Below are 12,500 nucleotides of genomic sequence, written 5' to 3' on the forward strand. Positions count from 1 at the left end.
ACACGTATTCATTAACAAATTTATTGTAAATGAAAGCTTATAGACGCATCTGTGCATATACTCGATCGATTTTTCAGAGTAAGTCCAGCTCTCGCTCTGGCATCAACCGTATAATTAATATGCGTGGAATAAAAGTACGCACAGACATGTACACTCGTGCTACATATACGATCATATATACAGTGGCAGCACGGATGTAGGAATTCAAATTGCTTTACACAAAAAGCCATGGATACTGAAAAAAAAACACGGCACACGGACTCAGTCCCAGAACTTCTTTTGATGCACAGACATTTTAAATTCAACTGCTATACATATATCCCTGCCTGAATCACGATTATACTTAATAGGGAATTGTGTGATGCATTAAATTTGCAACTACAACGCTGGTAATAATAGTAACACCGAAAACAGTAATACCAACACAATGAAAGGGCGCTCCACCATGAAAAAATGAGATTTATATGGCATTCCATTATGAGTATATCATATAAATAGGATTTTTTGCATGGCCAAGCGGACTTTTATCCAGAAATGATTCTGGAATACACTGGAATATATGCGGAAATGTAACAGAAATTATTTTACAGAAATTATTTTACATTTTCATTTTCTCGGCAGGCAAAACAATAGGAAAAAGTAACGAAAATATCTATCTTTTTTCTTTTTTTTTATTATGGGGGGAGGATGAGTCGCCTTTCAAACTCGCTTTTGTTCGCGGGCTACTGTTGCCGGCGATCATTTTAAGTCCCAGTATAACAACAATGGTATTCCTCACGCTTACACGGGTGCGATGGGAAGTTCTGTCTATCTGTCTATCTCTGCCTGCTTCTCTGTCCATTTCTACATCTTTTTTACTTCTGAATTTACTTCATTATTCACTCGTTTATTCATTTATCCATTTTACTGTTGAAATAGCAAGTATTGGTTTTGTTGTTATCAATTTGTTAGCAATATTTTCTCTCTTGTGACGTCATTAAATTACAACTTCCTCTTTAGCTATCGTCACAATATATATATATATATATACATAAAGCTATTGTTATAATGATAAGAGAATATTCAAGGCATCTTATGTATCACTTTCTAATGTGAAATGTTAAAAAGCGATCATTCAGTGCGCCATTTTTAAAAGGAAGACAAGAAAGAATTTTTATTACTATATTTACCGATGTTTAGGGTTTTCTGTTTGTGCACATGGCCGGTGTCTTTTGTCTCGCATTTTTTCCCTAGCTGTCGTTTTTTTTCCAGTGTATGTATGTGTGTGTGTTTCTCTCTATCTGCCTATCTTTATATCTATCTCCATCTCCATCTGTCATTATCATCATCTCTAATACTATCTCTATCTCTATTCATCACTGTCACTATCTCTCTCCCTCTCCCTTTCTTCCCCCTCCCCCTTCTTTCCACCCCTCTCCCTCCCTATCCCTCCCCTCTCCCTACCCCTCCCTTCATCCCTCTCTCTCCCTCTCCCTCTACCTCCCTCCCCTCTCTCCTTCCCTCTCTCTCTATCATTTACTCTAAAGACACGACACTTGAGTGAATCCGAAGAGAGAGTCCGCCCCGAGAAGACCCCTGGCCCGTGTGAGGACGAAAGGACTCGCGAGGCCGTGAAAGGGTGAGAGTACCTGGTCGCGATTTCTCTCTCGTTTCCACTTCCTTCCGAGGCAGAGCGGTGGTGGTGATGATGGTGATAATGGTGGTGGTGATGATAGAGATGATGATGATGGTGGTGGTGGTGATGATGATGATGGTGGTGGTGGTGATGATGATAGAGATGGTGGTGGTGGTGGTGTTGATGATGGTGATAATGGTGATGATGGTGGTAGTGATGATGATGGTGGTAATGATAATAAAAACACCTGCAGTGACAACAAACAATAATAATGGCAATAATAATAGAGAATCATGATTTTATGCCATGTAAAATACTTGTAAAGTATATAAAGTGTGTATAAATAACTGAAAAAAACGAGATAATACCATATTTTCTAAGTAACTACAATTTCTTTATGTAACCAACGTAATCCCTCCTACCTGAAAATTAGTTGTTTATCATTATATTCCTATCTCCACGTAGAGGAAAAAAATATATGTAAAATGTCACAACAAATTATTTCACATTTTACAACACCCGAGACGAAGGTTTGCTTCCGAGAGTTCTGGAACAACTTGGTTATGCTGATGATGTGTCATTACGTTCACATAGTAACGGAGAGTAGGAAGGTACATGACTTGCAGAGGAAGGTTTAGGTGTACAAGAAAAGTAACGCAGTACTTGAAATTCTCGAATAATTGCAGTTTATTTAATGTAGTTTTGATTGAATTTTTATTATCTTTATTAAAAATATTCTAATCTATTATACTTTTTTACTGCGTGAGATATTAAGGTTTTATTTTAAACTTTAGGATATTTCATTTCGTATATTCTATATTATTTTGTACATTATTATTTTATTATCATTATTATTATTTTCATTATTATATAGTGTTATTATTATTTATATCATCATTCTATATTATTTCCTATATTATAAATAATCTATATAATCTTTACAGCGTGAGATATTAAGGTTTTACGTAAAACGTTAGGATACTCCATTTCATATTTCATATTTTCCTTGCGATGGATATTTGTGTCTGAAGAGCCCCGGACTGGAGGAACGTTGATGCTGTGCCAATACACTAACTCAGTAACGAGAGGAGTGTCAACAAGATACATGACTTGCAGTGTAAGGTTAATATACACTCGCCAAATAACAAAAAAAAAAAAAGAACAAAAGATAAAAAACAACAACAACTGTAAGGTTAATATACACAAGCCCCCCCCCCCTCGAAAAAAAACAGTGTAAAGTTAATAAACACTCACAAAAAAGTTCTAAGAATCACAGTTACGTACACATACTGATTTGTTTTATACTAGAAATGTAATTGTTTTTATCCCTCTCGGACGCCGCTTGTCTCGAGGGAAAGATTAGGATTTCATGTAAAACGTCAGGATATTTCATTTCATATCTCACTCGCGACAATGGTTTTCTTTCAACGAGCCTGGGCCTCTGAAGTCTGCTGCTGGCCACTTTCTTTTGTGCTGAAGGCAATATCTCAAGTTTCTCATTATGTGAAAGCAGAACAAAGGTGCCACTACTCATCTCGACACTTTGGCGGCCTATGACGTGGGACAGACATGCCAACGGATTTTCGCGCGCGTTTGTGCGTTCTTTGCGGTTGACGGTTTGGCTTTTTCGCTTCTCTCGCTCTCAACTTACCTCCTCTTTATCTTTTTTTTTTGTACTCGTGTATGTATACTTGGAGGTGGCATAGCTCTGTGGTAGAGCGCCCGGTCTTGTTAGTAAGCCCACTCAGCTGTGAGTACTAACACGCTGACGTCAGCATGTTGGGGTCAAACTTGGGGCGGAATGGAAATTGCCATCCTACCGCATCATTCCGAGGATCAGTACGCATGTTCTAATACGTACATGTCTCCTATGTCCACTTGCATATGCTTAGAAGTGTGTGTGTATGCTTATATATATATATATATATATATATATATATATATATATATATATATATATATATATATATATATATATATATATATATATATATGTGTGTGTGTGTGTGTGTGTGTGTGTGTGTGTGTGTGTGTGTGTGTGTGTGTGTCTGTGTGTGTGTGTGTGTGTGTGTGTGTGTGTGTGTGTGTGTGTGTGTGTGTGTGTGTGTGTGTGTGTGTGTGTGTGTGTGTGTGTGTGTGTGTGTGTGTGTTTGTATGTGTGTGTGTGTGTGTGTGTGCGCGCGCGCGCCCGCGTCAGCTTGTGTGTTTGCGCGCACCATAATGACCTGGCCTCTATCACCTCAGTAATGTCTTTAACGAATTCTTTTTCCTCCCTAAATTCCCCTCGAAAATATTTCTTAGTTTCCTTGTAATTTCTATTAACACTTAATTGTTTTTTTTAGATAGCGCTTCTCCAGCTACAGCGATTATGAGGAAAATTGGTGTACTATTTTTTCCTTTCCTAACGAAGCGAAATGGCTGCCGCTTCCCCTCGCAGCCATAACAGCTCCACCTAGTCTTCGCAATTTATTAGGCGGCCTAAATTACAGGCGATTTATGCTTTGTTTTAATAGTGAATGAAAACTTTCTTTTGTTTACCTCTGCTAACTACTACTGATGCTATTGTTGCTACTACTCTTACTACTGCTACTGGTAATATTACTATTATCACTACTCATCATACTACTACGACTTTTATCACGTTACTACTATTATCACTTCTACTGCTACTGGCATTGCTACTGTCACGGCTATCTACTACTGCTTCTACTATTATTATTTACTGCTATTACTACTATCACTACTACTGCTGCTGCTACAACTATTCTACGTCACTGCTTCTACGTCAGTGATTATTAGTGATGTGTAAATTCTTATTTCATATAATCATTGTACTATTCACATCATAACGCAATGGTGGGTCGGGATATGCCCCCCCCCTCCCCATGGATGATATATTGCACCCTCACAACAGTACAATGCATGATATACAGAAATATTTGAATAATCTAGGCAATAATGTCAGCTCTGTTGTGCTATAACTGGTAACAAAATGTCGGCTGAAATTACGTGTGCATATAATTTCAGGTAAATTTCCATGTGTGTGTGTATATGTCCTTAATGAAACCATGGGAGCCTGGACCTCCATCTTACTATTAATGCCATGGCGCAGCATTATGCAACATAAAATTACTCGGAAAATACATTACACTCTCTACACGGTACCCCCTTTGAACAAATTCACCTCCCCCCCCCCTTTTTTTAATATCCTGGATCCGCCATTACTGTAAGAACGCTACAATTGGCATTACTAAAAGAAAAATAATGAATTGTAATAATATAACACACACGCACAAAGGTTTCCTAATTTATAACTCATTTCGCTTCCCCTTTGGCGTGTCTGCCTTTTACCTACATTTCCCTATCGGTCTTACTGGATAGGGGGACGAGTGTTCCATGTGCTCTATTATCTTTACTTATTCTGTGTTTTTTTCTATATCTGTTGTGCTCTAATTTTTATTTATTCTATTTTTTTTCTGTCCTTTGATCTGTTTATTATCATTACTACTTTTTAAGTCGTTCGTCAAGAACCATTTATCCACATAAAATTCACATTTGACACTACATTTTATAACCCTAGTGATAATAATATTTATAAACGACTGAGAGTATGATAGGGATAATGTTGAAAAAACTATAGAACCAACAATGACAGCAATGAGGATGGAAGTAGTTAATATAATATGATAATAACAATATAATAAAAGTAATATCAATAACTACAGGAATGGTATTGACAATAAAAATGAAAAGAATACTATAGACAATAAAAATATTAATAAAAAAAACATTAGTAATAAGATATGGTATAAGTGTTGGTCTTGATGATAACGACGATTATTATGACAATAATGCATTATCAGAAATTATAATCATGATATGGCGTTACTAATAATCTAATGTAATGTCATTATCTAATGTGATGACAATACCAAGAATCATAATTATCATTATTACTAATATCAAATAATGGTATTGACAATAACGGAAATGAGAACTGATGCCAGTAATACTACTACTACTACTACTATCAGCACTACTGATAATAATGATAACGAAGCGAAAAATAGTGTCATATGATTATCACGATTTTTACATTGTTTACCCTTCTCATTGTCATCCCTTTCATAAAAACACTTTAGTAGGCAAATTTATAATCACAAGATGGCCCCATAACTCACCTACTTCCCTGGCAAGTCAGATTTATAACTCCATCCCACTCAACGAGGCTATTGGGACATTGCTCTTGGAAAGGAAGGAGGGGGGAAAGGGAGAAAAAAAGGCTGAAAGAAAGAGCAAGTGTCTTATCACAGCTTCTGTAAACTGGCGTTGGGTTCTTGCTGTTAAGTGGATTGAAGACACATGGCTTGGATCTTGCTGTTAGGATTATTAGGTTAAAAAGACTGTGTGGTTGTATGTTTTGGTGATGCATGGACTGGTGTTGCAATAATTGGTTCTATGCATTGCTGTTACATGGACTGAAGTTGCAATACTTGGTTCTATGCTTTGCTGTTACATGGGCTAATTTATGGATTGCTGTTACATGCATTGAAGTTACAATACTTGCTTCTATGTATTGTTGTTACATTTACTAAGTGTTTGGCTGTATATTGGCTGGTGGGAAAAGTGGATTAAATATCCAGTGCTTGGCTTTATGTTTTTCTGTAAGGATCACTGGAAAGAGGACAAAGCGGTTGGTTCCATGTGTTGTTGTAGGGACCAGTGGGCTGAATATAGGCCTATCTTTCTTGATTATTCCACGCCTTCGTTTAAGACAAGTGGTGTGTCTTGTTAGAATCAGCGGACTGGATATACAGTGGAGAACATGGCTCTCACAAGCAGAGATAAACATTTTTACCCGAGATTTCAGCAAATTACCTTAAACTGTTCGACAATATCTCAGAAAATTACCCTAGTTTTTTGTTGAAAGTATGGTTATATCTTAACAAAAATGCACTTTCTTTGTTTACAATACTTTTAATGACGATTACACAACTGAACAGCTCTAGTTTCAGGTGGCAATCAACCATAATACGCATATGCTTTTTTAAAAATAGACCTGATAGGCTACATCGCAAGTTGCAAACAGAACACGTGGGTTTGGTACTTAACTTTGATGGAGGTGTTAGCCAGCTCTTCTGAACACACTTCATCTTGCACTCCACGTTTGCAGACAGTTGTTGCCGTTCGTCATCAGTGTTATAGTCGTCCTCCTCATTACGTGTGTCTCCACTAAAATCCATCTTTTAACCGAAGAAAGATATAATTCGTGTTAGTTATCCAACAAGCAGTATAAATCGTTAAAATATACGGAATCTGTCTTGAGAGAGAGAGAGAGCGAGAGAGCGAGAGAGCGAGAGAGAGAGAGAGAGAGAGAGAGAGAGAGAGAGAGAGAGAGAGAGAGAGAGAGAGAGAGAGAGAGAGACAAACAGACAGACAGACAGACAGACAAACAGACAGAGAGAAGGGTACAAACCCCATATTATTTCGACCTTAAGATTTAAGTTCAACAATACAAAACTAATAATCATCGTACCTTAGGGGTAGAAGAGTTGTAGGTCACCCTCCGTGGCTAGCAGTCGGCTATGGATGATGTATACAAGTACCAACGTCATGACGGAGCGAGTATTTATAGGCGACCCGCCAGTGACAAGTACATAACGCGTCTGCAACGTCATTTGGGGAGTCATGCAATTCCTGAACTGTACGTAAAAATACGTTTGCGGTGCAGAGCATACTGGCCATTACTTAAATTGTGGCTATGTCAGAATTACGTTAGAATTACCTTGAAAATTGCATTACCTTAAACGTTACCTTAAAAGAAATTGGATTACCTTAAAGTAAGCCAATTACCTTGAAAGCGAGAGCCCTGGGTGGAGAATCTTGGTCCTACGTTTTCTGTAGAAGGGCTGTATTCCCAATGACCTTGAAGGACAGCTTGTTCATGTGGCTCTGTAAACACTGTCATTATAAATAGGAGTGTTGGATGATTAACATGGAATATAAGAACCTATATGCATAAAACCATATTTTTTGTTGTTGTTGCTGTTGTTCATGGGTTTTATGTAATAGGTATAACGATCAAGGACAGAAGAGTCGAAGTGTACAAGCAGTAAGTTATAATAGTGAATCTGCTTAGAGTTAAGCAGTATAGAAAAAAGCACTGTAAATTGTTTTTAAAGATACACGTTTATTATACTCAGTGTAAAAGCCTTTTACATTATGCTGAGTACAAATATTCCTGATATCTTCTCAGATCCTATTTGCAACCACTCTTATAATGTGGAATTATTTAATCTTCATGACAAACACAAGTAGGAAAAGAGCGGCAACAGCTGCATAATTGTTGCCGCAAGTCACTGGATCCTTAGATATTACCATGCCGAAGAAGACTATTTCTGTGTTTCAGGAACCAATGAAATGACCTTTATTGCTGTGGTTTGTTTACGTTGAGGGATCATCAATACTAAAATATCTCGGTATTGAAAGTTTTTTCTACGACTATCAAATCAACTAGATTTAATGTAGTTTAGTTGTTACTTGTGGTACTCATTATCATCACTATTATGCTGATGATTAATATCATTATTATCATTGTTATTATTATTATCGTTAGTATTATCATCATAATTACTATATCATTATTATTATCAATGAAAATAACAATAACGATATATCTATTTTATTCTTATTAACATTATAATGATAATAATAAAAATATTGAAAATAATAATAATGATAATGATAATAATAGTGAAAATGATATCAATTATTATAACAATAATGATAGCGAAAACGATAATCATCATTATCATGATCATTGAGATTATTATTATTACTATCATCATCACCATTCCTATTGTCAATATTATTTTCATTATAATTATCATCAGTTGTAGCGTTCTTGCAATCATATCTCGGACTTAATTACTGCCATCACACATTCATGGATGTATCCGCTGCCTGCTGTCAATGTATATGCAATATGCCAATATGTATAGACAGGAACGCTAACAATAATCTGTTGGGTAGCCTGTATGTGACGGGAATATTAGATGTATAAGGAGAAACGATAATTTGAAATAAGTATATAAAACTTCACAAACAAAAGATAATTTGAAATAAGTATATAAAACTTCACAAACAAAAGATTATGTATTCTGATAAATTTTACATGGATTTACATGTATTCTGATATATTCTGATAAAAGAAATTTTGAAGTGTGATGCCTCAACAAAGGAATCAAAGTCAGTAGGAACAAAATTAAACTTAAAACAGGGATCATATCGACGTAATAGACATCATACTGTAACGAAAAGACATCATATTAAAAATTTATAAACAAACTGATATCATATTAACGCTAAATAACATGTTGATACACTATGATACAGTATGATACAAAATGATATTATGTTGGTGCAAAAGGACAGCATATTGGAACAAAATTGTATGATATTGCAACTAAGTGACTTCTTATTGGCACAAAATGACGGCATTTGCATAAAAAGGACTTCGTTTTGTCATACAATGTGATCAAGTTGGCAGAAAATAACATCATACTGGTATAAAATGACATCATACTCGCACATCATAATGTTAAAGAAAATTAATTAATAAAATCAAAATTAACGAAATCAAACATATTCATCAATGACATCAAAAGGGGGGCAAAATTGCATCATATAAGAACAAAGGATATAATATTATTATCGGCACAAAATAACATCACAAAGCCCCCCCCCCCCCAAAAAAAAAAAAAAAAAAAAAAAAAAAAAAAAAAAAAAAAAAAAAAATATATATATATATATATATATATATATATATATATATATATATATATATATATATATATATATATATATATAATGATAATAAAAAATAAATGAAAAATAGAAAGTAAAAATAAACAAATAAACAAAAAATAATAAAATAAAAATAAAACTATTCAGCCTACCGCCAATAGCATAGGCGAATATCATCCTGTGTGAGTTTTGCATCATCACGGCCACGGCATCGCATGCCATTCATCGCGCACATAATCCACTATTGATGATATTAGTGGATTACTTCCTAATCGTAATCGGATGGTTCGAAAGCACGCGCTTACTATGATTTGAATTCGTATTATCATTACGGGCAATAGACTTAATACATATCAGCGGGAAGTTTTAACGCTTGAATGTGTCATCTTTTAGGTATGAAGGAAAATATCTATTAATGTTAAGATAATCTTTGGTACTTGGTAACGGATCTTTTTCTGAAGTTCTTGCTCCACTTTTCAATATGTTCTCTTTTCGGCTGGTGTTTGGTACTTTTGAAAATCATATTTTAGCATTAACTCCTTTGTTTCTGATCAAACTAAAATTAATTCTATCTTCATACATCGCAGCCTATATTTAGAACATTTTTCTATAGATCTTATTTTGCAATTTAGATTTTTTTTCTCTTTTCAAAACATTTTTCTTTTCTATAAGCCACATCCTGCAATTCAGATTATTTTCTCTTTTCATTCAACTTCGAATTCTCACTGCCCCTGAAATCCCACCGATTCGCGTCCTACCACTTCAGGACAAATGAGTTTCAGGTCGACCTCCTCGAGACATTGGCGGAGACAGCCATCCCGGCGACCGCTCCCGCCAAAGGACTAGTGTGGATCGAAGGTCCCGCAGGAGCACTAAAGCCGCCTTGAGTGGCTGGAAACCGAGGCCGAGTCTTCTCACTGGCTTTTTTTTCCTCACTTCCTTCCCGTTTCTGTTGCTGGAATTGCTATCGCTTCTGTTACTGTCACTGTTACTACCGTCGTGTCTGATGTTGTTTCTGTTACTACTTTACTATTTCCAGAATTTTTACTTCGTTTTTTTGGTTACTGTTTCTTGTTATTGTTACTACTAGTACTGATGTTTTTCTTCTGTTACTACCACTGTTACTGTTTCCATGTTTGTTACTGCTTTTCTCACTACCTTCGTTATTACTGCTCTTACAGTACGTCGTTACAACTGTTATCACAAAAGCTTTTGTAAATGTTGGGTACTGCCCCTCATTCTACGATCGCTTTTACGACGGTGGAACTCACTTAGGAGCTCATTAAGTTCGTCATTTGGCTTACTTTACAGATGCGTTTACAGCCACGACAACTTATTCACTGAGGACCGTTTATTCGTTCTCTTTATATATACTGTACATACATACATACACACGCACACACACACACACACACACACACACACACACACTCACGCACGTAAACGCATACACAAACACGCACATATATACATACACATACATATATATAAGTATGTATTCATGCAGCAGCTCAGACCGCGCGCACAGGACCAGAGCGCCTTTGGTCACCGGGCCGCCAGAGCACCTAGTCCCCAGGGCGCTCGTTCCATCGGCCGCCGAAGTCGAGTCGCGGCGTCGAGTGTCACTTGACGGAGCTCCACGCAGAAGGCCCCGGAAAGCGCTCCTAGAACCTCCACTCTCGGTACTCAGCATCGACGACCACTTCCGCCCCAGTTCGGATCCCGATCTCATCCTCCACTGTACTTCCAGTTGTCGAAAATTAATTAAAATCTTTCGCTCGCTTCCTTTTTTTTCTCCCTCTCTCTCTCTCTCTCTCCTTCTGTACCGTGGGTAGACGTTCTCAGCTTCTCATATCCATTCGTCTTATGAGTTTCCTCGAGAGACTCCAGTTCACAGTGGCTTCAAGACTGTACGGGGAGGAAAAAATGGCCGAAAAAAAAGAGATCCTTTGTTGATGTTTTAAAATTCTCTGGGCTTATATGAGCTCAGTGTTCCGTCCCGCCGCTGGGTATTTAACGGGAGGCTCCGTGGGTGGCCGTCAGCCTTTGTTATTTCTTTATTGAAGAACTTTTTTTTCTATGGACAAATACACGCAGTTCCCTCTTTATTAGTGTTGGCTTTGTTGTTCTCATTCCTGTTATCATTAATATCATTATTATTATTATCATTGCTATTATCATTACCATTATTAATGTCATTATCATTATTATCATTATTATTATTACTTTCACTGTCACTGTTAGTATCAGTGTTACTATTATTATTATTATCACTGTTATTACTACTACTCCTATCATTACCATCATTACTAATATTAGAATAATCATTATCAATATTATCATTATTTTTATCATTATCATCATCATCCTTACCATCGTCAGCAGCAGTACTATAATTATCATCATTACTAAATAGTATCATTGTTATGTAGTTGTTAGTACTATAGCCACTACTATTATTACTATTATCACGATTACAATCACTAAATAAGTCCCGCAATCTAGTCGGTTTAATTGATTAGTTTGTAAGCAATGTTCTCACGCTAGAAAAGTTTTTGATGAATTGTGATAAAAGTTCATGCAGTTCAGTGAAATAGTGATAAGCGTATCGTGCCAAAAGATATTTAGCTCGTCCGATGTTTTGGAGTAAATTCAGTAGATTTACAGAGGAGACAAACGAAATTAGGTTAAAACTCGGCGGGTCTACTGTAGTTATTCTTACTATCACTATCTCTATTTCTGTTATTTTCATTATCACTTATATAATCATCTAAATTATTATTATTACCATTATTCCATTTTACTTACCTTTACATTATGGCTTCTATATCATATAAAAAAAAATCATCATAAAATCTTACCATTCTCATTCTCGCACAAGTAACCGACGCCTGGGCCTCCTTTTTTAACCTTTTATAACGGCAAATGCGTCCGTTGTGAGTGATCGCCTAACCGAGCGCTCCATCCGATATTCTGGTCACCTTCAGGGAATCTGTTTCGCGTCCGGACACCGACACGCGGAGGTGCTTTGAATTCCGGTTGATGAAATTCCATTTCCATGGCCACGCCGAACACGTCT

This window comes from Penaeus vannamei, chromosome 35 (genome assembly GCF_042767895.1).
Source record: "Penaeus vannamei isolate JL-2024 chromosome 35, ASM4276789v1, whole genome shotgun sequence".
Lineage (NCBI taxonomy): Eukaryota > Metazoa > Arthropoda > Malacostraca > Decapoda > Penaeidae > Penaeus > Penaeus vannamei.